Source organism: Carettochelys insculpta, chromosome 1, assembly GCF_033958435.1.
Source record: "Carettochelys insculpta isolate YL-2023 chromosome 1, ASM3395843v1, whole genome shotgun sequence".
Classification (NCBI taxonomy): domain Eukaryota; kingdom Metazoa; phylum Chordata; order Testudines; family Carettochelyidae; genus Carettochelys; species Carettochelys insculpta.
The window spans coordinates 346,338,280-346,364,230 of NC_134137.1; positions in this window are offsets into that span (position 1 = coordinate 346,338,280).

Here is a 25,951-nt window from a genome sequence, read left to right on the forward strand (position 1 = left end):
CAGCAGCTGACACTACTGTGGTCTGTAACTACCAGATAAATCAATCCTTGGACTCTCATCGTAAGGCATTATGTCTTGGATTACCACCACTGGGCAGTAGAGCCAACATACAGCCAATCACCTCAACACCAGGGCACTGTCTGGTGTTCCACATGAGTGGAGTTTCCATCAGATCTAACTGTCAGGGAAAAACGTTTTTCCCACTCCCACAGAGACACTCACGGATTAAGAAGGAGCCAAAAGAAGCAAGGTCCACTCACTCCCTGGTGCTTATTTGGTCCCTTGACACCACATGCAGGAGTATATATATTCCTGCTCTCCTTATTTGCCAAATCTAGACTAGCAGTGGGGTCCTGATCCATGACTAGACTCTTACATGACACAGTAATGCAAATAATACAGAAACAATTGTAATGTTTGTGTGTTAAAGTGAGAGATGTGAGGGAGGAACTGGTTGGTTTAAGTTGTGATTAATATGGATCAGAATGTCCCAGGGATTAAGGGAGGTGTGCATATGGGGGTGGAGAGATGAAGCGACAGAGAATAGTTATTACCTAACCTGTTCGCTTGCCCATTTTTCCCTGGAGTCAGAGCCCAGTTCTCATGGGATGCCCATAGAACTGGTTCCCAAGGTTAAAGGGAAGAGAAGAACTCTTTCAATGACCTCCATGTCCCCTCTTCCCAGGCATGTTGGCTGTGTTGTGCTTTTCTCAATTGCATATGCAGAAATAACCATTTGGACACCAGATATTTATTGTTACTGCAAGCACACTGGAAGCTTTGTTTTACACTTTAACAAAGAGTGCCCCAGTGAAATGTACTCTGAACACAGTCCAGCAAACCCTCACTTTAACGCGAGTTTCACACAACCAGAAGAGGCATGGCTGTAAGCCTGCCTAGCTTCCCACAGCTGCAGGCAGACAGGCAGGCTAAAAGCCCCTTCTCCCTGCCTTCCCAGAGCAACACTAGGCACCACTCTCCGAAGGCTGGGGGAAGGCTTTTAGCTCACCTAGCTGCCTGCCGCCATGGACAGCCAGGCAGGCTAAAACCCCCTTGCCCTCCCGGGCTCAACGCCCCAGCAGCCCTGGCTCAGCCCCAACCCATTCATGAGGCTCCCAGCCCCCAGTGCACTACAGCGCTGCACAGGGCTTGGGCTCCAGACCCCTACCCACCAGCCCTGCAGACTCTGCTTCAACCTGCGCAGACCCGGCTCCAACCCCCGCAAACCCCGGCTCAACTAAACCCTCCCGCCCTCCCCTGCAGCCTTAACCCAGTCCAGGCTTAACACACCCGGTCCCAACCCACTGCCCAAGCCCCGCAACCCTCACATATTCCGAGGGACAACTGTACCTCATATCCTTCCCTATTCTAGTTCAGAACTTGCTAGCATTGCTGTCCAGATGAACAGATATAAACAGCTATTGCCAGGAACTTTATGGAGTATATCAATTGGCATCTGTTAACTAACCTTCTCCTCAATAAAGTTTCAGTACTGTTTTAACTTCATTTCATCCAAATTTTCTAAAGGGCACCAATTTTTATTCTGAAGTACATAATAAGGCAACTAAGCATTCTTTAGGTCACAGCCCTTGTTTATGGATGATGCTTGATTGATAATATTCCTTATAACATGAATCTAGAAGTTTCCTTTACTGCATAGGCTTAGATTTTCTTATATTGGAATGCACAGCATTCACACTTACTAATAATAGCTATGCTCTCGAAATGTCACAAGTATGCAAGGACAACTTTCTTCTAGCTGAAATATAGCCTTTGTAGACATGGCAAGAAGTCAGCAAAAAAAAAAGATTTTATTTATTTGGACTTTTTCTGTCTTTTATTAATAGATATGAATAAAATGCCTGGTGAATTTTCTAAAATGGTGCATATATAATTTAGGTGAAACACAAGTGATTTGTATGTCATTAAGAATAAAAACAATGATTTAAGGAGACTATGTCCAAGATTAATGAGAAGTCCTGTGGCACCTTATAGAATGATGAAGCAGGTCTTTGCTCATGAAAGCTTAATGCTCCAAAAAATCCATCAGACCTTGAGTGGGTTTCTGTTAGTCTATAAGGTGCCACAAGACTTCTGATTTTTGCAGATACAGATTAACACGACTTCCCCTCTGATACTAATGTCCAAGATTAGCTCTTTAAGAAAGCTTCCATACTGAGCTGAGACAAGGGAAAGTGTCACTTTTACCCAGCTGCTTGTTGATTTTTTACAGCATAAATAACTTTTATCCCTGACAAAGAAGACCTTTTTAAAAATAAAATAAAAGTGGCAAAAATGGCGTGTGACAGACAGTCAAGAGAAGAAGGCCAACTTTTACATTTAGGTTGGAATACTATGAGTTGTTAGATCTAAGTTTCATGCATGTGACAAAAAGTGCCTAGTGTGACAACACCATTTCAGAAGGACTAGGGGACAGTAATCCAATTATTAAAGTCATAAGAAAAAAGATGACTAGTTATTTATCATAAATTGTATATATATATATATATATATATGTATAATTATTATTAATGTTTATATATCCCCACTGCCCTGTGTGTTTTCCTTGGAAGGAGCAAGGCTAAGGGAGTAAACCCTGACAGAAAATCCGGAGGGGAATCCTAAGGTGGTTCTGTGCCAACTTCTGGCATTGACCCGGCAACTCCTGCAGCTGAGCTGGTACCAGACGTAGAGGTTATCCTCTCCTTTGGACTACATCGGTAAAGCTGAGAGGGGAACACTGGCATCTGGGCAGCCCAGGGTCCCAAAAAATTGCCCAGTCTCGCACCTGGAGAGGTACTCCAGCATCGCTTAACAGCATTGAACCAACACTGGAGGTAACACATACCAGTTATAAGCTCTTGCTTGATTGGTGTAGAGAACGAGTGCCAGGGGTTGCCTTTGACGGTGGGAGAGATTGTCGCATCTCACTGGACAGTAACCGTCCGCCTCAAGCTGGGCAGCCCCCAGACAGAAGGGTACTGTCCCGCCACACTTCACCTGCCTCACTGGGTGCGAGAGGCTTAAGGTTCCCAAACCTGACAAGTGACTGAAATTTGAGCACCAGGCAAACCAATATGAAAATCAAAAAGAAAAGGAAACCATCAAAGTTTTAAGCTTGCTTGCTGGAATGTGCGGACCATGCCGATCGGTTTGACTGAAGATCTTCCGGACATCAGCGACACCTGAAAGCCTGCTGTCATCAATGAGGAACTGAAGAGGCTCTAAGTTGACATTGCTGCTCTGCAAGAGACGTGACTTGCAGATTCAGGATCTCTAAAGGAAAAGGACTACACCTTTTTCTGGCAGGGTAAAGCCCAAGAAGAACCCAGGGAACATGGTGTTGGCGTCACCATCAGAAACACCATTCTACAAATGGTGGAATTAGTCATGGGTGGATCAGAAAGACTCCTTCAGGTCAGACTTCAAACTTGCGCCGGTCCAGTCCACCTGATCAGCGCTTATGCTCCAACCCTGTATGCCGCACCGGAAGTAAAAGACAAGTTCTATGACGTGCTTAGTGAGGCCATAGCGTAAATGTCTGCTCGCGAACAACTGTACATTTTGGGTGACTTCAATGCGAGAGTTGGAGCCGATCATGACTCGTGGCCTTCCTGCTTAGGCCACTTCAGTGTGGGAAAAATGAATGAAAACGTACAGCATCTTCTCGAACTTTGCACGTACCACAATCTGTGCATCACAAACACATTTTTCCAAACCAAGCCACAGCACAGAGTGTCATGGAGACACCCACGCTCGAAACACTGGCATCAACTAGACGTGGTCATCACTAGACGTGATAACCTCAAAAACATCCTTCTGACACTCAGCTATCATAGTGCCGACTGCGATACAGATCACTCGCTAGTTTGCTCCAAACTCAAGGTGATTCCCAGGAAGCTGTACCACTCTAAACCAACTGGAAGGTCCCGCATTGATGCCAGAAAGACAGCAAATTCAGAGAGAGCCGAAAAGTTCAGAGAGACCCTCAAGGAGAATCTGTGCAGCAGCCCTGGGGGTGCCGATGTGACAGATGTGCCAGATGGCAGCATCTGAGGGTTACAATTTACAACACGGCCTTGTCGGTGTTTAAAAGAAGAGCCAGAAACACAAATGACTGGTTCGAAGCTAACTCCAATGAGATGATTCCAGCCATAAAAAGAAGCATGCTGCACTCCTGGAATACAGACACTCACCGAGCCAGAGTACCCTGCAAGCACTCAGAGCAGCCAGAAAAACAGTACAGCAGATGGCCAGGCACTGTGCCAACAACTACTGGATCGAGCTATGCAGCAGCATCCAGACCAGTGCTGACTTTGGTAGTCTCAGGGGAATATACAAGGGCATCAAGAAGGCATTAAGACCCACCCAGAACAAGATGTCACTTCTGAAATCCTAATCTGATGAAGTCATCGCTGACAAAGCCAAACAGATGGACCACTGAGTCAAGCACTACTCCAGACTGTACACATGCGAGAACATTGTGGCTGATACAGCCCTCGATGCCGTCGAGCTCCTACCAGTAATGGACGAACTGGATCAGGAACCAGCTGTGGATGAACTGAAGAAAGCCATCAACAGCATTGCAGTAGGAAAGGCCCCGGGCCAGGATGGTATACCACCAGAGGTAATCAAGCGTGCCACAGAAAATCTCCTGGAACCCCAACATGAGCTACTGTGCCTGTGCTGGAGAGAGGGAGAGGTTCCACAGGATATGCACGACGCTAAGATAGTAACCTTGTATAAGAACAAAGGAGACAGAAGCAACTGCAACAATTACCGTGGAACCTCCCTCCTAAGCATCACTGGTAAACCGTTCACTCGCGTCATCCTTGGCAGACTCCAGAAAACTGCTGAGAGGATGTATCCCGAATCACAGTGTGGATTCTGTGCAGAGAGATCTACCATTGACAAGGTCTTCTCTCTGAGGCAGCCGCAGGAGAAATGCAGGGAACAGAGGAAGACACTCAATATTGCCTTCATCGACCTGACCAAGGCCTTCGACTTGGTCAGCAGGGATGGACTGTTCACACTGGCTGCGTCTACACGTGCACGCTACTTCGAAGTAGCGGCAGTAACTTCGAAATAGCGCCCGTCACGTCTACACGTGTTGGGCGCTATTTCGAAGTTGAAATCGACGTTAGGCGGCGAGACGTCGAAGTCGCTAACCCCATGAGCGGATGGGAATAGTGCCCTACTTCGACGTTCAACATCGAAGTAGGGACAGTGTAGACGATCCGCGTCCCGCAACATCGAAATAGCGGGGTCCTCCATGGCGGCCATCAGCTGGGGGGTTGAGAGATACTCTCTCTCCAGCCCTTGCGGGGCTCTGTGGTCACCGTGGGCAGCAGCCCTTAGCCCAGGGCTTCTGGCTGCTGCTGCTGCAGCTGGGGGTCCGTGCTGCATATACAGGGTCTGCAACTAGTTGTTGGCTCTGTGTATCTTTCACTGTTTAATGAAAGTGTGTCTGGGAGGGGCCCTTTAAGGGAGCGGCTTGCTGTTGAGTCCGCCCCGTGACCCTGTCTGCAGCTGTGCCTGGCTCCCTTATTTCGATGTGTGCTACTTTGGCGTGTAGACGTTCCCTCGCTGCGCCTATTTCGATGTTGGGCTGAGCAACGTCGAAGTTGAACATCGACGTTGCCAGCCCTGGAGGACGTGTAGACGTTATTCATCGAAATAGACTATTTCGATGTTGCAACATCGAAATAAGCTATTTCGAAGTTGGGTGCACGTGTAGACGTAGCCACTGCTCCACAAGATAGGCTGTCCACCATGGTTACTCAAGATGATCCAGTCCTTCCACGAAGACATGAGAGGAACCATCCAATATGACGGCACATTATCAGATGTTTTCAGCATCAGGAGCGGCATCAAACAAGGATGCGTCCTTGCTCCGACATTGTTTGGGATCTTCTTCACGCTCATCCTGAAGCACACCTTTGTATCTTCAACAGAGGGCATCTTTTTGCACACAAGATCTGATGGGAAACTGTTCAACCTTGCAAGGCTGAAAGCTAAATCCAAGGTGCGGGAAGTCCTCATCAGAGATTTGCTGTTCGCAGATGACGCTGCTGTAGTGTCACACACAGAAGACTAGCTTCAGAAACTGCTGGATCGGTTCTCCAAAGCATGCAAGGACTTTGGGCTTTCCATCAGCCTAAAGAAGACAAATGCTCTGGATGTTGTTGACCCTCCATCAATCAGCATTGACAACTATTCGTTAGAGGTCGTCCACGAGTTCGTTTACCTCGGGTCTACCATCACTGACACCCTGTCCTTGGAGTCTGAGCTAAATAGGAGGATCAGAAAAGCAGCCACAACTCTGTCCAGACTCAGCGAGAGAATGTGGAATAACATCAAGTTGTACACACACACCAAAATGCAAGTCTACAGAGCCTGCAACCTCAGCACACTCCTTTACGGCAGTGAGTCTTGGATCCTGTACACCCGCCAGGAGAAGAGACTGAACGTCTCCCACTTGCGCTGCCTCAGGCGCATCCTTCGAATATCATGGAAAGACAGAGTGTCCAACACCGCCGTCCTTGAGCAAGCTGGACTCCCAACCATGAACACCCTCCTCAGGCAGCGGCAGCTCCGCTGGCTTGGCCACGTGCACAGGATGAATGATGGAAGGATCCCAAAAGACATCCTGTATGGCATGCTAGCCTCTGGCAAAAGACCTCCCGGATGCCCCCAGTTGTGCTACAAATATGTTTGCAAGAGGGACCTGAGGGAGGTAGACATCGAGCCGGAGAAGCTGGGAGGAGCTGGCAGACGATCGCAGCAGATGAAGGCAGGAACTACACAAGGGCCTTCAGAAGGGTGAGATGAGGTTCAGACAGCTAGCAAAGGAGAAGCGAGCCCACAGAAAGCACAGTAAGGACCTGCCAGACACCCATTACACATGCAACAGATGCAGCGAGGACTATCACTCTCATGTGGGCCTTCACAGTCACAGTTGACGCTGTAAATGATGATCCCAAATGGAACTACGAAGGGCGCGATCCATAGTCTACGTAGACTGAAGGATGCTACTATGCTATATATATATATAACTTATATTAATAATAATTATATTATTAGTATATATTAATTATATATAATAATAATAATAATAATAATTATTATTATTATTATTATTATTATTATTAATGTTAGTATACATTAATTATTTTTATGTGCGCCATGAAGCCACTGAGAGCTCCATGCCAGTCCCAAGCCTGGATGAAGGAGGAGGGTGCTTCAGATGTGTGTCGATGCACTGACCATGAAACAACAATACGAATGAAATCTGGTGCCAGTACAACCAAATGTTAAAAGATGCTGGCTCAGACATTGCCTGGATAAACAAGGTCCACAATACCAATTGAGCGATTGGGGTGGAGTTGATAAGTTGGCTACCAAAAGAAAATTACACCTAACACATATGCTACATATTTGCAGAATGAACGCCGAAAGAAAAATCAAGAACCTAGTATTCGGCATAATGGATGGTTTGAATAGGAGAGGCAGACCCCACAGAGAATAGATAGATGATGTAGTAGATTGGTGTGGAGCTAGTCTACAGAACCTAAGCCACTCTGCACTGGATAGGGAAAGATGGAAGGAAATCGTGAGAGAGGCGTCAGACACCAACAGGCGCTGAGCCCACGGTTATTGATGACGATGACGCTTAAGAAAAGACTATACTATGCATTGACTGATCTGCAGAGAAAAAGTAGGGAGTGGATTAAGTAGAATAAAAATAAAAATAAAAATATTTCTGTCATACCTTTCACAACAGTTCAAAGAGATTTTTACAAACAACATACATTAGGTAAATTTCACAACAGACCAAAACCTAGTATGACTAGTTAATATATTGGTAAATAAGGGTGTAGTTTTGATTGTGTTGCATACGTTTGTGGGACATAAGCTGTAATTCCACCTAAGCTGTGTCTACACATGCACGCTACTTCGAAGTAGCGGCACTAACTTCGAAATAGCGCCCGTCGCGGCTACACGCGTCGGGCGCTATTTCGAAGTTAACTTCGACGTTAGGCGGCGAGACGTCGAAGTCGCTAACCTCATGAGGGGATCAGAATAGCGCCCTACTTCGACATTCAACATCGAAGTAGGGACTGTGTAGACGATCCGCGTCCCGCAACGTCGAAATTGCCGGGTCCTCCATGGTGGCCATCAGCTGAGGGGTTGAGAGATGCTCTCTCTCCAGCCCCTGCGGGGCTTTATGGTCACCATGGGCAGCAGCCCTTAACCCAGGGCTTCTGGCTGCTGCTGCTGCAGCTGGGGATCCATGCTGCAGGCACAGGGTCTGCAACCAGTTGTCGGCTCTGTGGATCTTGTGTTGTTTAGTGCAACTGTGTCTGGGAGGGGCCCTTTAAGGGAGCGGCTTGCTGTTGAGTCCGCCCTGTGACCCTGTCTGCAGCTGTGCCTGGCACCCTTATTTCGATGTGTGCTACTTTGGCGTGTAGACGTACCCTCGCAGTGCCTATTTCGATGTGGTGCCGTGCAACGTCGAAGTTGAACATCGACGTTGCCAGCCCTGGAGGACGTGTAGACGTTATTCATCGAAATAGCCTATTTCAATGTTGCTACATCGAAATAAGCTATTTCGATGTTGGCTTCACGTGTAGACGTAGCCCTAGAGTGTCATCAAACCTCACATAAGTGGTATCATACTCCATAAATCTGAGTGAATGAAAAAGTTAAGATGGGATTTTCAAAAGCCTTGCCCTCTTCTTACTGAAATCAATGAAACATCAATGGCAAGAATTAGGCCAATGCTGTGTGATTTAGCAAATGTTACCTCTAAGTGTATATCTTACCAGGAGAAAGGCAACGGCCTCTCAGGTTGCTCTTTAGATTGTGTACAGCTAGCTGAGATTCTGCTAAACGTGCCTTTGAGTGGTGAAATTGCCGCATATCCAAAAGTGGGTTTCTTCAAGAGGTATGTTAACAAAAAGAAAATGTGCCTCTTGGACCCCGGCAGCTTCAATAGATATGAATACAAATTCACTGTTAAAAATTATTTATCTGTGGTTTGAGTTGTTTTGGATCTTTGATTAATGTGTTTGTATCAAGCTAATTATTTCAAGAAAAATGATAGGGTAAAGAAACATGAGGAATGTCAAGGAAGAGAGCGCTCTGGTTTTTGGCAGGACATGCAGATGAATACCTAGGTACATGATTAATAAAAGTGTGTCTTACAGAACATATTAAAAAACCAAAGCCTACACACTGGAAAAGAGTAAAGGAGTGAGCCCTGGAAAAAATAAATGATTTTCATTATTAACATTCAAATCTGAGCCATTTACTTGTGCAGTTATTTCTGTAAATCTTTTACAAACATCTCCTGCGGTGCACTGCCAAGTAAACCTAGCCTATGTATAATGGGCTTAATCAGCTTCTAATATACTTTCTAAAATAAAGAAATATCTGGGGCTATGCATAATGTTGAATGTCACAGACGCTGCTTCTCCTATTAGTCCTAATAATGCACTGAAAAAAATGGTGCCAGGTTCTTCATATCAATCAGACAAAATCAGCATAGTATAGTGATTCAAGGAAACCCATATCTTACCCCATGAGATGGGTAATATATGATAGCTGATAATGATGACAGAGACTATAAAGAGAACCAATGACAATTCTCAAAACTCTTTTCACCTGAATTTTTTACAAAACTTATTTGCAATCTTATATGTCATTGATTTCTGCTTGTAAAAAGTTGCCTCACAGTTGATAAGATAGTCCATGTCACTGCAGGAAAATAGTTCTGTCTTAGCTGTGTTACAAAACAGAAATAAAACCTTGAGCCTGCAAAATAGTAAACTCTTTGGTCTAATCCAATAAAACATCGAAGCATGTGCTTCATTTTAAATATGCATGTGCTGTCATTGACTTTAATGGGATTATGCACTTGATTAAAATTAAGCCTGTTCTTAAGCGTTTTGTGTGATCAGATGCAGAAAGTTCAGCACTCTGAAGGTTCAAGCCCTAGAAAGAGCGAGGCATCAGCACATACTTTTTAAATGAAAAGAAAATGAAGACAAAAACATTTCCTTTTGATTTCCTAAAAAGCTTTCTTTTCAGAACACTCTTCCTCTCTCTGCTTCCAGGTTAAACTTCTCTCATACTGGTTTGAAAACATAGTGCAGGCTGCCTATTATCTTCTGAGACCAAGCATTAAGAACATTTGCAGGATGGGAAATTAGGGTAGGATGAAAGGGTGATAACATTTCAGTGGTGGAAATGAATAAAGACAAACTATGGGCAATAGGAAAAGAACACTAATAACCATCCCTGGGAAACCAGGCATTATGCATTAATAAAGCTCCTTTCGTCTTACTTTGAAATACCATTTTCTCAGCATTAGTAACAATAATAATGGGCTTCTTCACTGCCTTAGCATGTACGCCACATTTTACAAGATCAATCACATGGCTTTATGAGGATGTCCTGCTGTTGCACTGCTGCTACATTAAACCCAATAGACCTGTTTTTAAGATGCTTGGCCTCGTATATGAGGCACAAAGTGTTGATTAAAAAATATAAAGGATATATGGTCAACCAGAGAAATAAGAGATGTACATGACAGTCATATTTTGCATGGGTTTTCAAAAGAACAAACAGATTTATTTTCCCTCAGTTTTCTTGTGCTTTAGCTCTTTTAATCTCATCTTTCCAATGTGTGATTCAAAGTTTGAGTGGTACAAGCTTGGGGTTCAGTCTGCCTGTAGGAAGTAGGTTATATAGCTGAACTGCCATGACTTTGCAATGTTCCAGAACATTACTGGGGTGTCAGAACAGGTAGATTGTTTATAACACTGTAGTCAAAGGTGATCCTGTGACAATATTGTACTTGGACTTTCAGAATGCCTTCGAAGAGGCTCTTCATCCAAGTCTTTAAAGCAAAATAAGCAGTCATGGGATGAGAAAGGTCCTCTCACGAATTAGTAACTCATTAACATACAGGAAACAAGGAATAAATGGTCAGTTGTCAGAATGGAGAGACATAAATAGCAGTGTCCCCCAAGGATCAGTACTGAGATCAGTGTTTTTCAATGTATTGAAATACAATGTGAAAAAGGGGACAAAAGATGTTCAGAATGTACAAAATTACTCAACATAGTTACATTCAAAAATGAATGTGAAGAATTTATAAAGATATCTCATAAAACTGGGTGACTGACCAATAACATTACAGATGAAATTCAGTGTTGATAAATGCAAAGGAATGCATATTTGAAAACCTAATCCTAACTATACTTGCAAAATGATGGAGTCTAAATTAGCTGTTACCACTCAAGAAAGAAATCTTGCAGTCATGCTGGATCATCCTTTGAAAACATCTGCTCAGTGTGCAGTGGCTGTCAAAATAGCTATTAGAATGTTAGGAACCATTAGGAAAGGGATAGGTAATAAGACGGAATATATCATAATACCACTATATAAATACATTGCACATCCATGCATTGAGTACAGCAATTCAGGTCACCACATCTCAAAAAAGATACCATAGATTTTGAAAAAAATAAAGAGAAGAGTACAAAATTATTAGTGTTATGGAAGAGATTCCATATGAGGAGAGATTAAAAAGACTGGGACTGCTCAACTTAGAAAAGAGAAAACTAAGGGAACATATGATAGAACTCTAAAAAAATCAGGAGTAATGGACAGAAAAGCCGTGTCTACACGTGCCGGCTACTTCGAAGTAGCCGCCCCAACTTCAAAATAGCGCCCGTCGTGGCTACACGTGGCGGGCTCTATTTCGAAGTTGACATCGACGTAAGGTGGCGAGACGTCGAAGTCGCTATCCCCATCAGGAGATGGGAATAGTGCCCTACTTCGACGTTGAACTTCGAAGTAGGGAACATGTAGCCGTTGCGCATCCCGCAACATCGAAATAGTGGGATCCGCCATGGCGGCCATCAGCTGAGGGGTTGAGAGACGCTCTCTCCAGCCCCTGAGCTCAATGGTCGCCGTGTGCAGCGGCCCCTTAAAGCTCCCTGCCCCCTGCCTTCCTGTGCAGGAAGCTGAGAGAGTGTGCAGGTGGCAGCACAGCCATGCGGCCAGCCTGCACGTCCCTCTGCAGCCACACACAACCCCCACCGCTGCAATGGCCACCCGCCAGCCCCCCAAGCGCCCCCAGGGCACCCCCCCAAATGGGAGACAGGGCTCCCAGCCCGGCAGCCAGGCTTGGAAGCAGCAGCGGGGCCCCTTCTGGACAGAGGCCGAGCTTTGGGACCTGCTGGGGCTCTGGAGTGAGGAGGAGGTGCTCCAGGTAATGGGGAGCAAGATGTAGAACGTGGATGCGTTCACTCGGCTGGTCGAGGGCCTGGCCGCCCGGGGTCACTCTGCCTGCACTCCTGACCACGTCAGGAGTAAGGTGAAGGAGCTGCGGCAGGGTTACACCCGGGCCCGGGATGCGGCCAGCCGATCTGGGGCTGCCCCCGTCACTTGCCCCTTTTAAAGGGAGCTCAGGGCCATCCTGGGCCCCTGGCACACCTCCTCCCCTCTGGCCACTCTTGATACCTCAGCCAACGAGCCCCAGAAGGCCCCAGAGGCAGAGTCCACCCCGAAGGTAAGCCCCGCACCCCAGGGGACCCCCCAGGAGCCCACCACTGGGGTACTGGAGGAGGAGGAGTGGGAGTCCTCCTCCAGCGACGGGGGGCTCCAAATTATCCTGCCATCCTGGAGCTCCAGCAGGGCGTCCGCCCACTGGGTGCCCCCGACCGTGGGAGCGGACCATCAGGTATGTACCCCCCCCGGTGCACACACCCAGGGTTGAGGGGCGTGGGTAACAGACATGACCAGGGCCCTCTACATGCTCAGATGACCATGGCCCCAAGGACAGCAGTGGCATGTTCCTCACAGGAGTGTTTCAGCCCCTGCCCCCCCAGCACGACAGTGCCATGCCCCATCCCTGGGGATGGGGGGAGCGGAACCTAGGGTCCCCCAGGGGGAGGGGGTGGGACACCCATCAGCAGCAGCAGCAGCAGCAGCATCTCCTGGGGACGGGAATGGGGAACCAGCAGCAGAGGAGAGGGGGGACAAGGGCCAAGGCTTGGGGCCCACACTAATGGCTGTCTCCACTCTTCTTCCCCCCATGTGTTCCGCAGCTGCACCATCGGAAGGACCGGAGAGCACCAGCGAGATTTCAATGTTCCCGGAGAGCCCACCGGGGCCATCAGTCCAGACCAGCCCCTCGGCAGAGCACCGACCGGCCCCAGGGCGGGGACGACGGAGGAGCCAGCACTCCAGGACGGTGACGGACCCCCAGCTGCTGGCAATCCTCTGTTGGCAGCTGGAAGTCTCTGAGCAGCGCCTGTGGGGGGAGGAGCGGCGCCTCGACCTCCAGGAGCGGGTTCTGGCCTGGCGCCAGGAGGCATGGGGAGCCTTTATGCACACGTTCGAACTTGTTGCAGACTACCTGGTCCCCCATGCCGCGCCGGCTGCCGTTCTGCCCGCCCTGCCTGCTCCACCTGCTGCTCCACCCACCGTCACACTGCCATCCACCACCGAGGGCCCCTCCACCGAGGGGGACCTGGGGCCAGCTATCACCTGCCGGCCTTATCTCCTGGTCCGCCTGGCCCCAGCCAGCCCCAGCCAGGGCTGAGGCCAAGGCGTGGGTCGCGGCCTCCCACCCCCAGCGCTGGCCATTGGGGGTGTGGGGCCCAGGACGTGACCCCCTCCTCCCCCTTTGTATATATCCCCCTCACTTCTCATCTTTTGTAAATAGTTTGTATTAGAAACCCTGTTATGTTGTTATGCTGATACCTGCCCCTCCATGTAAATAGTTCTCCCCTTCCTTGTCTTCCCCTTTTTTCTTTCATCTTATCTTATTTATAATACATATATATATAAAATATTTATTTTGCCTGTAAATAGTTAGTTATGATAATAATAATAATAAGAGTTCAACATATATATTCTGGTATGATGAACAAATGTCTGTTTTTATTTGCAAGAAACTTGGGGGGGGTGCTCTTGGGTGCTCTGTGGTATGGGCGTAGGGCCAGGGAGTGTTGTGGAGGATGGGGGGGTTGTAGTGGGGGGCCTGCCAGCGTTCACCCTGCGGCCTTGTCGAAGTGGGACCGCAGGGCCTCCCATTCCCGGGTCCCTTCGGGGTCCACCTGGCGACTGGGGGCAGTGGGTGGCTGCACATTGGCCCTGCCAGCCTCCACAGCCCAGCCCTGAAACAATGCCTTCCCCCTGCTCTCGACAAGGTTGTGGAGGGCACTGCACGCGCCCACAATCTGGGGGATGTTGGTGGGGCCCGCATCAAGGTGGGTGAGGAGACACCTCCAGCGCCCTTTGAGGCAGCCAAATATGTACTCCACCACCTGGCGCGTGCGGTTCAGGCGCATGTTGAAGCGTTCCTGGCTGGCTGACAGGTGGCCCGTGTAAGGGTGCATGAACCAGGGCCAGAGGGGGTATGCCGCGTCTGCGATGACGCAGAGGGGCATGGTGGTGTCCCCCACAGGGATCTCCCTCTGGGGGATGAAGGTCCCCGCCTCCAGCCAGCGGCACAGACCTGAATTCTGGAATACCTGGGCGTTGTGGGTGCTGCCAGGCCAGCCCACATATATGTCCAGGAAACGGCCCCGGCTGTCCACCAAGGCCTGGAGGACCACTGAGTGGTCGCCCTTCCTGTTTAAGTAGCATCCTCCACTGTGCTCCGGGGCATGGATGGGGATGTGGGTCCCATCCAGAACCCCGAAGCAATTGGGGAACCCCAGGGTGGCAAACCCCGCAATGATGGCATCTGGGTCCCCAAGCCGCACGAGCCTGTGGAGGAGCAGGGCATTGATGGCACGGACGACCTGCAGGGGAAGCACATGGGAGACCACCAATGAGGAGTGTGCAGGGTGTGTGCGGCCCTCCCCTGCCAGGGCTCCCCTCCCCTCCCCTGCCAGGGCTGCCTCCCCCTCCCCCGTGGGTCCTCTTACCTCCATGAGGACAGCCCCGACGGTGGCCTTGCCGACGCCAAACTGCTGGCCCACAGATCAGTAGCTGTCTGGAGTGGCCAGCTTCCAGACAGCGATGCTGACCCATTTCTCGACGCTGAGGGCACGCTGCATGGTGGTGTCCTGATGCCTCAGTGCGGGGGTGAGCCACTGGCAGAGCTCCAGAAATGTCTGATGGCTCATCTGAAAGTTCTGAAGCCAGTGGTCGTCATCCCACTCTCCGAGCACCAGCCGTTCCCACCAGTCGGTGCTCGTGGGGTAGCTCCACAGCCGGCGGTGTGTGCGGCAGTGGGGGGCGGGGGGCTGCAGGGTTTGGGGTTGCTTCCTCCTCCCCTGCGGGCGGCTCCTCCTCTGGGGCTAGGATGTGATCAGCTGCCTCCTGCACGGCATCGAGCAGGACGAGCACTGCTCCTGCAGGGGCAGCTGGGTGGACCTCTGGCTGCTGCTGCTTCTGCTGCTGCTGCTGGGGGTCCATGACTCCGTCGCTCGAGGTGTGCATGCCTATAGCTCTGCAGACCGCATGCTGTGCAGGCTGTGTGTGTCTGGGAGGGGCCCTTTAAGGGAGTGGCTAGCTGTTGCCCTGGAAGTGCTAGTCCGCCCCGTGACCCTGTCTGCATCTGTTCCTGGTACCCTTATTTCGATGTGTGCTACTTTGGCGTGTGGATGTTCCCCTGCAGCTCCTACTTCGATGTGGTGCTGCCCAACGTCGACGTTGAACGTCGACAGCACCAGCCCTGGAGGACGTGTAGACGTTATTCATCTAAATAGCTTATTTTGATGTCTCTACATCGAAATAAGCTATTTTAATGTAGCGTTCACGTGTAGACGTAGCCAAAGTGAGTAAGAAAGTGTTATTTACTCCTTCATATAACACAAGCACTAGAGGTCACCCTATACAATTACTAGACCCCACGTTTAAAGCAAACATAATGCACAGTCATCCATCTTGTAGAGCTATTTGCCAGCCAGAACAATAAGAAAGTTCATAGAGGATAGCTCTATCAGTGGCCATTAGCCAAGATGGTCACAGACACAACCTCATAGTCTAAGTATCCCTTTTGATGGCTAGAAGCTAGCACTGGAAGACAGAAGATAGATCACTTGGTAAACTACCTCTTTCTGTTCATTCCCTCTGATGGATCTGGTACCATTCACAGTTGGAAGAAAGGATACTGAGTTAAATGGGTCATTGATCTGACCCTGCATAAGAATCATAGAATCATAGATTAGGGTTGGAAGAGGTGTCAGGTGTTTATCCAACCTCTTCCTCACAGGATGGAGATTCCACCTCCTCCCAAGGTTAGGTAACCCATTTGTGAAAAAAGTTTTCCTATTATACAACGTAGACCTCTCCACTGCAATTTAAGACAATTGTTTCGTGCTATTATCTGATATGTATCTGTCTGTACGTGTATACGTATGTGTTTGTTCAAGAACGCCTCTTGAACTGTAAGAACTAAGACCCCCAAATCTAGCATGAAGCTTCCTCTTCTCATAATTTAAAACAGGGTAAGGGTTTGGTTGTGCCAGTACAATGGGATGTGCCTGGAATGCAATTGTTTCTCATAAAATGGAGACCTCAGGGAGACGGAAAGGAGCCAGAGATGGAGACTGAAACAGCCGTAATTCCATTGGGCTGGCAGGGGGCAGAGGTGGAGAAAGGGACCACTATCTACTATGTATTCTAGATAGATTGTTTGTGTCTCTGTCTGTGTGTCTGTCTGTCCCCCCAGTCAGGGGCATGCACCCCTCCCCTGGTTGTGCCTGTTGCAGCTGCAGAAGCCAATCACATGCCTTTCTCACCTGGCCTCAAGCTGCTTGATGAGAGAGGGTTGGGGTTGTTCTCTCGTCCCAAGGAACCCTTCATCTCCAGCCCCACCCCAGAGACAAATAGAAAAGGACAAGTATTTTTAATTTGCAAATCACATGAATTATTGACCCAAAAAGGGCATCCCTCAAAAAATGAAAATCTAGCCAAGGGAGGCCAGGACAAAAGAACATGAGAGATATGCCATATAAAACATACTATAAAAATTAGGAATTCAGACAAGGAATGTGGAGATCAATTAGCCAAAGGTAACATGTTTAAAACCAATGAAAGGATTTTTTTTTTTCTGAGCAAAAATATATTTAGTCACTGAGAAACTTACAAGTTTCTAGAAATTATTGGATTGGATACAGAACTAGAAATCCTTTCTTTTTGCATATTCAACAGTGGCACATTTGGTAAAGTAAATGACCTTCCTTAGTATAGATAGCCAGTTCCTGACATTCCAAATCATAGTCATCATAGCTGTGTCTACACTAGCAAGTACTTTCGGAAAATCCGGACCTCTTTTGAAAGAGTGTACCAAGCATCTGCACACAAAACACGCTCTTTCATAAGTAAATTGAAGAACACAGAGCTGCTTTTGAAAGCATTCCTCCAATCCTGTAATAGGTAGAGCATGCTCTTTTGAGAGATTCTTTCAAATGAAAATGTGTGTACACACTCCATGGGCCATTCTTTTGAAAGAGGAGTCCACCATGGCTTATGCCAGCTGTGGCATGGAGATGCCATGGGCAGCAGCAGCAGAACTCTATTCTCCCTGCATGTGACTGCCCTTAAAGCCCTCACCGACCCAGGACCCCTATGGCAGGAAGCTGAGAGCGTGCTGGCAGCAAAGACATGAGCCACAAGCCACTTGCCCTCATGGCCACACCTTCAGACCCGAAAGAGTGCCATGGCCAGCAGCCAGCCACTTCAGGAGTCCCAGAGCCCTCCCCGAAGAGTCTTCACAGGGCTCACAGGAGTCTGGCCACCCATCTGAAAAACGTGTTCCTTCCTGGATGGAGCCAGAGCTAGGAGACCTTCCGGGACTGTGGAAGGAGAATGAGGTCCTGCAAGAAATGGGTGGCTAACCCCATAATGTGGCCACCTTTGCCCACCTGGCCACTGCACTGGCCACCGGGGACACTCTGCCTTCACTCCAGACCAGGTGAGGAGCAAGGAGAAAGAGGTCTGGCAGAGATAGACCCGGGCCTGAGATGAAGACACATGCTCAAGTCAGGTCCTGCAACCTGTCCCTACTGCCTTGAGCTCTGGAGTCTCCTGGGGCCCTGGGAGAGCTCCTGCCACCCTGGACACTTCAGGGAACATGCCACACCTGGCATCAGAGGAGAAGCCAGAACCCAAAGGCCACCCCCCACAGCCAGAGCCTCATCCCACTGCCAAGTGATTGAATGAGGAGGGGGACCTCATCATTGTCCTGCCCTCCAGGTCCTCCCCTGTGACACAGCCAGACAGGCATTGCTGGACCTCAGCAAGGGACCCTCCTTTAAGTATCCAGTGGGATGCACACTCCAGCTTGCAGGGTGGGGGCACTGTAGCTTCCAGTGGGCCACCCACACACCCAGTGGACCTCGGATGGACACATCCCGGTTGGCCATGGCTCCCAGCATGCCTCAATGGCTGCTGGCTACACTCAGCACCCAACCCCATGGACAGCACCATGAGCCACATGCACAGGGGGAAGGGCAGGACCAAACTGCAGCTGGATCTTCCCCACACAGGCAGAGACCCCCTCAGAACCTACGATACCCCCTGGCTGCTTTGCCATTGGATGAGAGGGAGGGCGGCTACTGCCCCCAGGGGAGCATGGCCCTCAGGGCACTAGAGTAGGACTGACATGCCGTCCATCTGTCTCTATCTATCCATACAGCATCACCGTCACAGGTCTGGGGAAGTCCCATCCCCTTCGTCATCCTGGACAGCCCAGTGAAAGAGCACTGGTCACCACTCCCGAGGGCACCACCAGGGGCCTACAGCAGGAGGACACAGTAGTGGGCCACTGATGATGATGCCACATACCTATGACATGACTGGATTTTTATATTGGATATGGAAGCCATTTTATGTATCCATTGTACCTACTGCCACCAAATATTTTGCCACCAGGGCTGTGTGAGGTGTCTAATGAAAGCTGAGGATGCTCTGAATCAGTGTATAGACACCTGGCATCAGAGGAGAAGCCAGAACGCAAAGGCCGCCCCCCACAGCCAGAGCCTCATCCCACTGCCAAGACTATTTATATGTCTGTATCTTGCTGGTGGGTAGAGTTATAGATTTTAGCTCTGTAGGGCTACGTCTACACGTGCAGCCAACATCGAAATAGCTTATTTCGATGTTGCGACATCGAAATAGTCTATTTCGATGAATAACGTCTACACGTCCTCCAGGGCCGGCAACGTCGATGTTCAACTTCGACGTTGCTCAGCCCAACATCGAAATAGGCGCAGCGAGGGAACGTCTACACGTCAAAGTAGCACACATCGAAATAGGGATGCCAGGCACAGCTGCAGACAGGGTCACAGGGCAGACTCAACAGCCAGCCGCTCCCTTAAAGGGCCCCTCCCAGACACAGTTGCACTAAACAACACAAGATACACAGAGCTGACAACTGGTTGCAGACCCTGTGCCTGCAGCATAGATCCCCAGCTGCCGCAGAAGCAGCCAGAAGCCCTGGGCTAAGGGCTGCTGCCCACGGTGACCATAGAGCCCCGCAGGGGCTGGAGAGAGAGCATCTCTCAACCCCCCAGCTGATGGCCGCCATGGAGGACCCAGCAATTTCGACGTTGCGGGACGCGGATCGTCTACACGGTCCCTACTTCGACGTTGAACATCGAAGTAGGGCGCTATTCCTATCTCCTCAGCTGCGTCTACACGTGCACGCTACTTCGAAGTAGCGGCACCAACTTCGAAATAGCGCCCGTTGCGTCTACACGCGTCGGGCGCTATTTCGAATTTAACTTCGACGTTAGGCGGCGAGACGTCGAAGTCGCTAACCTCATGAGGAGATAGGAATAGCGCCCTACTTCGATGTTCAACGTCGAAGTAGGGACCGTGTAGACGATCCGCGTCCCGCAACGTCGAAATTGCTGGGTCCTCCATGGCGGCCATCAGCTGGGGGGTTGAGAGATGCTCTCTCTCCAGCCCCTGCGGGGCTCTATGGTCACCGTGGGCAGCAGCCCTTAGCCCAAGGCTTCTGGCTGCTTCTGCGGCAGCTGGGGATCTATGCTGCAGGCACAGGGTCTGCAACCAGTTGTCAGCTCTGTGTATCTTGTGTTGTTTAGTGCAACTGTGTCTGGGAGGGGCCCTTTAAGGGAGCGGCTGGCTGTTGAGTCTGCCCTGTGACCCTGTCTGCAGCTGTGCCTGGCATCCCTATTTCGATGTGTGCTACTTTGACGTGTAGACGTTCCCTCGCTGCGCCTATTTCGATGTTGGGCTGAGCAACGTCGAAGTTGAACATCGACGTTGCCGGCCCTGGAGGACGTGTAGACGTTATTCATCGAAATAGACTATTTCGATGTCGCAACATCGAAATAAGCTATTTCGATGTTGGCTGCACGTGTAGACGTAGCCCTCATGAGGTTAGCGACTTCGACGTCTCGCCGCCTAACGTCGAAGTTAACTTCGAAATAGCGCCCGACGCGTGTAGACGCAACGGGCGCTATTTCGAAGTTGGTGCCGCTACTTCGAAGTAGCGTGCACGTGTAGACGCAGCTTAGCTGTGTTAGAAATGTTCTAGGGCTAAGATTCACAATAGGAGGTGTGAACTCAGCCCCAGCCAGGATAATAGACTAGACAAAGGCCCAGGCGGCCAATTCACATATCAGGAATTTGGGGCTGTCTCCTGGAATTCATCCAATGGCAGTTTGCCTCAACAGCCTACATGAGTCAGGCAGTTCAGACACTCCAGTGCCTGATGGGAATCGAAAAGGGCTTTTTCTCTCCACAGAAAAAACCTATATAAGGGGCCTAGCAACATCCATCTTGGAAGCCTTTGTCTTTGTTCCTGTTCCTGGTCCAGGGATCCAGGTTCCAGCATGCTGGCTTCAGCTTGCCAGATCTCCAGTTCTCTAGTAACTAAGACTATGTAACCTGGAATAATATCCCTTATGGGGTGTATTTCCAGAGACTTTCAAGAATCATCATAGAACATCTCTGGTATGCATCAATAGCTGTAATTAGTGTATGTAAAGTATCGCTTTAACAATTTTTCTCCCTAATGCTGTTCTTTCTTTCTTGTTAATAAACCCTCAGAGGATCTGATGAAGTAAGTCTGTCCCATGAAAGTTCTTCACCAAATAAATCATTGTGTTAGTCTTTAAAGTGCTACATTTCTCCTACTTTGTTTTGTTGGATTAAAGACTAACACAGCTACCTCTCTGTTACTAAATCTGAAGGAGTTGGCAAGCATGGTGATTTGGGTAAGATCCAAGTATATATTGACCAGGGACTGTAGCTGGACCCTATGGGGCCTGGAAGAATCTGTGTGGTGTTATTGAAATAAGTTTCATAATCACTTATCTGAACTGGTTGTTCTTGGTCTGGGCTGGTGTAGCAGCTGGGAAGTCTGTGGGTTTGCTTGTGTGGCTTCTAGCTGGCTAGTGGGGCTGGCAGAGGTAGTTTTGTGGGTGATTGGATTTGCCTCAGTGAGAAGGAAATCCCAGCCTAGGGCTGTAAATGGCTCATATTTAAGCAAAGATACCCTGGATTGATTGCCCAAAAATCCTGTCATATTACATCGCCCCCTGGCACAGGTGGTGGGGTGGTGCCTCCACATGGATGAGGCCCACTCCAAGTGGTGGAGGGCAGCATGTGAGGATCTAATGTCCCATCTGCGGAACATGACAGGAGTCCTCCTGGCCCGCCTGTTCCCTCCTCCATCGCCTCCTCTCCTCCCCCTTGCTCTGCCCCCCTCACCTAGTCCAACCCTGCTGGACCCCCACAAAGACCTGCCTCCCTGTGCTGCCTGCCCTTACGCATACCTGCCAGGAACCCCAGACCAGGGGTGGCAGGGGATCCTGGGGGCGATGGGGTTTGCAGCCATCCACCCCAACACCAGAGTACTGCCCCCTTGCTCCCCTCATTTGAGCGACCCCCCCACTGCCTCCCTCCAGGTTGAGGTCCTCCCTTCCAGGCTGAGCTGCCCACCACCTTTCCTATACCCCAAATGTATATAGTTTGCCTCCAGTCCCCATGTAGATAGTTCCATTGTGCTGTTTGTAGAAACCAAACTATTATTAGTTTTCATTAACATATTTATTTTTGCACCACCCACTATGCTCCATGATCATGGTAGGGAGATGGTGAGGGGAGGACGTCTGGGGGGAGGTTGTGATGGGAGGATGGGGCAGGGTGTATGTGCAGTGGATTCCTGAATGGGACAGCTGCCAGTGGGGTCAGTGGGACCTGTGAGAGAAGCTCTCTCAGAGGGTCCCCCTGATGCAAACCCAGTCCGGTGTGCTTGGGGCCTTGGGGCAGCAGCCAACAGTTCATAGGTGGGGCCAGCCTTGGCCGCCTATCCCTGCATGAAGGCCTCACCCTTGCCCTCCATTATATTGTGGAGGATGCAGCAGGTGCCCACCACCTGGGGGAAGGTGGGCAGGTCACCCTCCAGACACATGGGGAAGCACGACCAGCTGCCCTTCAGGTGCCTGAACACCCACCCCACTGCATTCTGGGCCTGGTTGAGGCAGATGTTAAATGCCTCCTCAGTGGAGTCGGAGTAGCCTCTGTAGGGCCACATCAGCCAGGGCTGCAGAGGGTAGGTGATATCCACCACCATGCCCAGAGGCATGGTGATGTCCCCAACCTGGAATTCCCATGGCAGGGACATATGTTCCAACCTCCATGCAGTAGCAGAGCCTGGAGCTCCAGAACACATGGGCGTCATGTGTCCGACCCACCCACCCCACACAGATGTCCATGAAGCAGCCCTTGCTGTCCACTAGCGCCTGGAACACTACCAAGTGGTAGCCTTTTCGGTTCATGTAGCTGCCAGCACTCTGTTCCAGGGTGTGGATAGGGATGTGTGACTCATCCAAAACACCAAAGCAGTACAGGAAGCCAAGTTCAGTGAATCCCATGATGGCCTCATCCACATCCCCCGTGTGGACAACCCTATGGAGCAGCACTGCGTTGATCATGTGGACAACCTGCACGGGAGGGAGGGAGGGTGCTTTTATGAGAGCTTGGTGGGGTGTGCCTGGTCCCCTCCTTCCTGCACCCTCTTGTCCCTCCATACCCCCTTCCAGCCCCTGGTCCCCATGCCCCCAGCCACCAAGAGGCCCCCTTGCCCAGGAGCCCCTTAACCCCTGGTGGTGAGTGTATGACCTGAGCATGCCTTACCATAAGGAGATCCCCAATGGTGGCCGTGCCCACCCCAAATGCATGCCCCACACACCAGTAGCTCTACAGGGTGGCCAGCTTCCACATGGTGATGGCAATTCTCTTTTCAAGGGGGGAAGGCGAGCCGTATGCAGGTGTCGCATTGTCTCAGAGCAGGAGCAAGCAAGTGGCAGAGCTCCTGGAAGGTCTGCTTGCTTATTGTAAAGTTCTGGACCCACCTGGCATCATCCCACTCCCCCTTCACCAGCCACTGCCACCAGTCTGTGCTTCTGGGTTGGCGCCAGAGGTGCCAGAGCACTCTGGGGTTGTGCTGAGGGATCTCTGGTGGGATCTTCAGGACCCTGGTGGGGGGCCTCACCCCCAGGAGGAGATGGTGGATGGCTGTAACCAACATTGGCCAGGTGGCCAACCACGGAGCTCCAGAAGGCCAGCTCTATTCCCAGAAGCTGATGATCTGGATCCATCAGGTGTAAGTAGCTGTCAGATCCATGCACGGGCTCTGTAGTGCATGTGGCAGCTCTGCAGGCCTCAGCATGTGCAGAGTGGGCATGTTTGAGAGGGGCCCTTTAAGGGGACAGGTGGCTGTGGGCCCTGGAAGGGCTTGGCAGCCATGTGACCCCATCTGCAGCATTTCCTGCTCTGCTCTTTCAAAAGAGCACCCATGTGTGTGTGGATGCTCCCTTTCAAGAGGGCAGAGTGGTCTTTTGAGAGAGCAGATTGCAGGCTCAATCTGCTTTTTGCAGGTAGAAGCATTCTTTCAAAAGGCAATCTTTTGGATGATGTCATCTGAATGTTCACCTTTCAAAAGACTGCTGTAGTGTAGATGTAGCTCATATATTGGATTCCAAAGTCTATCACTCATGCATTTCCTGACAGTCTAAATGAATATCCTTCTTATGAAGGACTCAGTCCACACTGACACTCAAAATATATTGACTGGCATGATTACCTATCGGTTATGTAAGGGAAAAACCATGAAATAGCAAGAAGACTGGAAATTAGCAGGCTTCTACATATAGCGTATGTGTAACACCACAGAATTCATGTTATAGTGTGTACATACCATCCAAGGGTAATGAACAAAGCATGAGGACCACAAGCAAAAGAATGTAAGTGCCAGAACAATCTTGCCCGCAGGACCAATAGGATGGGAGTTATCCATTCTAACTATTGGCTTCAGTGAGGACTGAAAATAGAAGTGCTTTTATCCCAATCTAGCTCTCATTATCACAATTGGAAGTCACAATTCTTGATATTCTTCTTCCCCTGTAATGCCAAGACTTATACAGAACTGTAGGCTAGGAGAGCGAGGTGACAGAGATGGTATGAAACAAATGAAACAGCACATATTCAGATAGCAATGAGTCTGTAATAAGAACTGAGGAGTGTGCAGTGTATTTGTTGACATTGTATTCTTTTCTTTCCTTGTCAGATCATTTACTGAAAGATCTCACCTTTAAACAGTTTCCTCCCAAGCACTTCAGAAAACCAAACAAGAAATCTGCCACTTATCACACCAAATTGTTGATCTCCAAAGTCAGAACTTACTGATTTCCCACACCCCCAACCCTGGAAATGTAAAGTTTTAATAAAAGGTACCAAAACTCCCACAAAACATACCAGCTAGTCCCATCCTAAGACTCACTGGCTACATCTACACGTGAACGCAACATTGAAATAGCCTATTTCGATGAATAACGTCTACACGTCCTACAGGGATGGCAACGTCGATGTTGAACGTCGACGTTGGGCAGTACCACATCGAAATAGGCGCTGCGAGGGAACGTCTAAATGCCAAAGTAGCACACATCGAAATAAGGGTGCCAGGAATAGCTGCAGACAGGGTCACAGGGCGGAATAGCACTTCCGGGGCAACAGCTAGCTGCTCCCTTAAAGGGCCCCTCCCAGAAACACTCAGCCTGCACAGCACGCGGTCTGCAGAGCCATAGGCACGCACACCTCAAGCGATGCAGTCATGGACCCCCAGCAGCAGCAGCAGCAGCAGAAGCAGCCAGAGGTCCACACAGCCGTCCCTGCAGGAGCAGTGCTCGCCCTGCTCCATGCCATGCAGGAGGCAGCTGAGCACATCCTTGCCACAGAGGAGGAGCTGCCCGCAGGGGAGGAGGACACAACCCCCAACCATGCAGCACCCTGCCCCCCTCCCCGCCGCACATGCCACCGGCTGTGGAGCTGCACCATGAGCACCGACTGGTGGGAACGGCTGGTGCTTGGAGAGTGGGACGACGACCGCTGGCTCCAGAACTTTCGCATAAGCCGGCAGACATTTCTGGAGCTATGCCAGTGGCTCACCCCCGCACTCAGGCACCAGGACACCACCATGCGGAGTGCCCTCAGCGTTGAGAAACGGGTCGGCATCGCTGTCTGGAAGCTGGCCACTCTAGACAGCTACCGATACGTGGGCCAGCAGTTTGGCGTCAGCAAGGCCACCGTCAGGGCTGTCCTCATGGAGGTAAGAGGACCCACGGGGGGAGGGGGAGGCAGGCGTGGCAGGGGAAGGGAGGGGAGGGGAGGGGAGGGGGGTCCTGGCAGGGGAGGGCCACACACTCCCTGCACACCCCTCATTGGTGCTCTCCCATGTGCTTCCCCTGCAGGTCGTCCGCACCATCAATGCCCTGCTCCTCCACAGGCTCGTGAGGCTGGGGGACTCGGATGCTGCCATTGCAGGCTTTGCCACCCTGGGGTTCCCCAATTGCTTCGGGGTTCTGGATGGGACCCACATCCCCATCCATGCCCCGGAAGACAGTGGAGGATGCTACTTAAATAGGAAGGGTTACCACTCAGTGGTCCT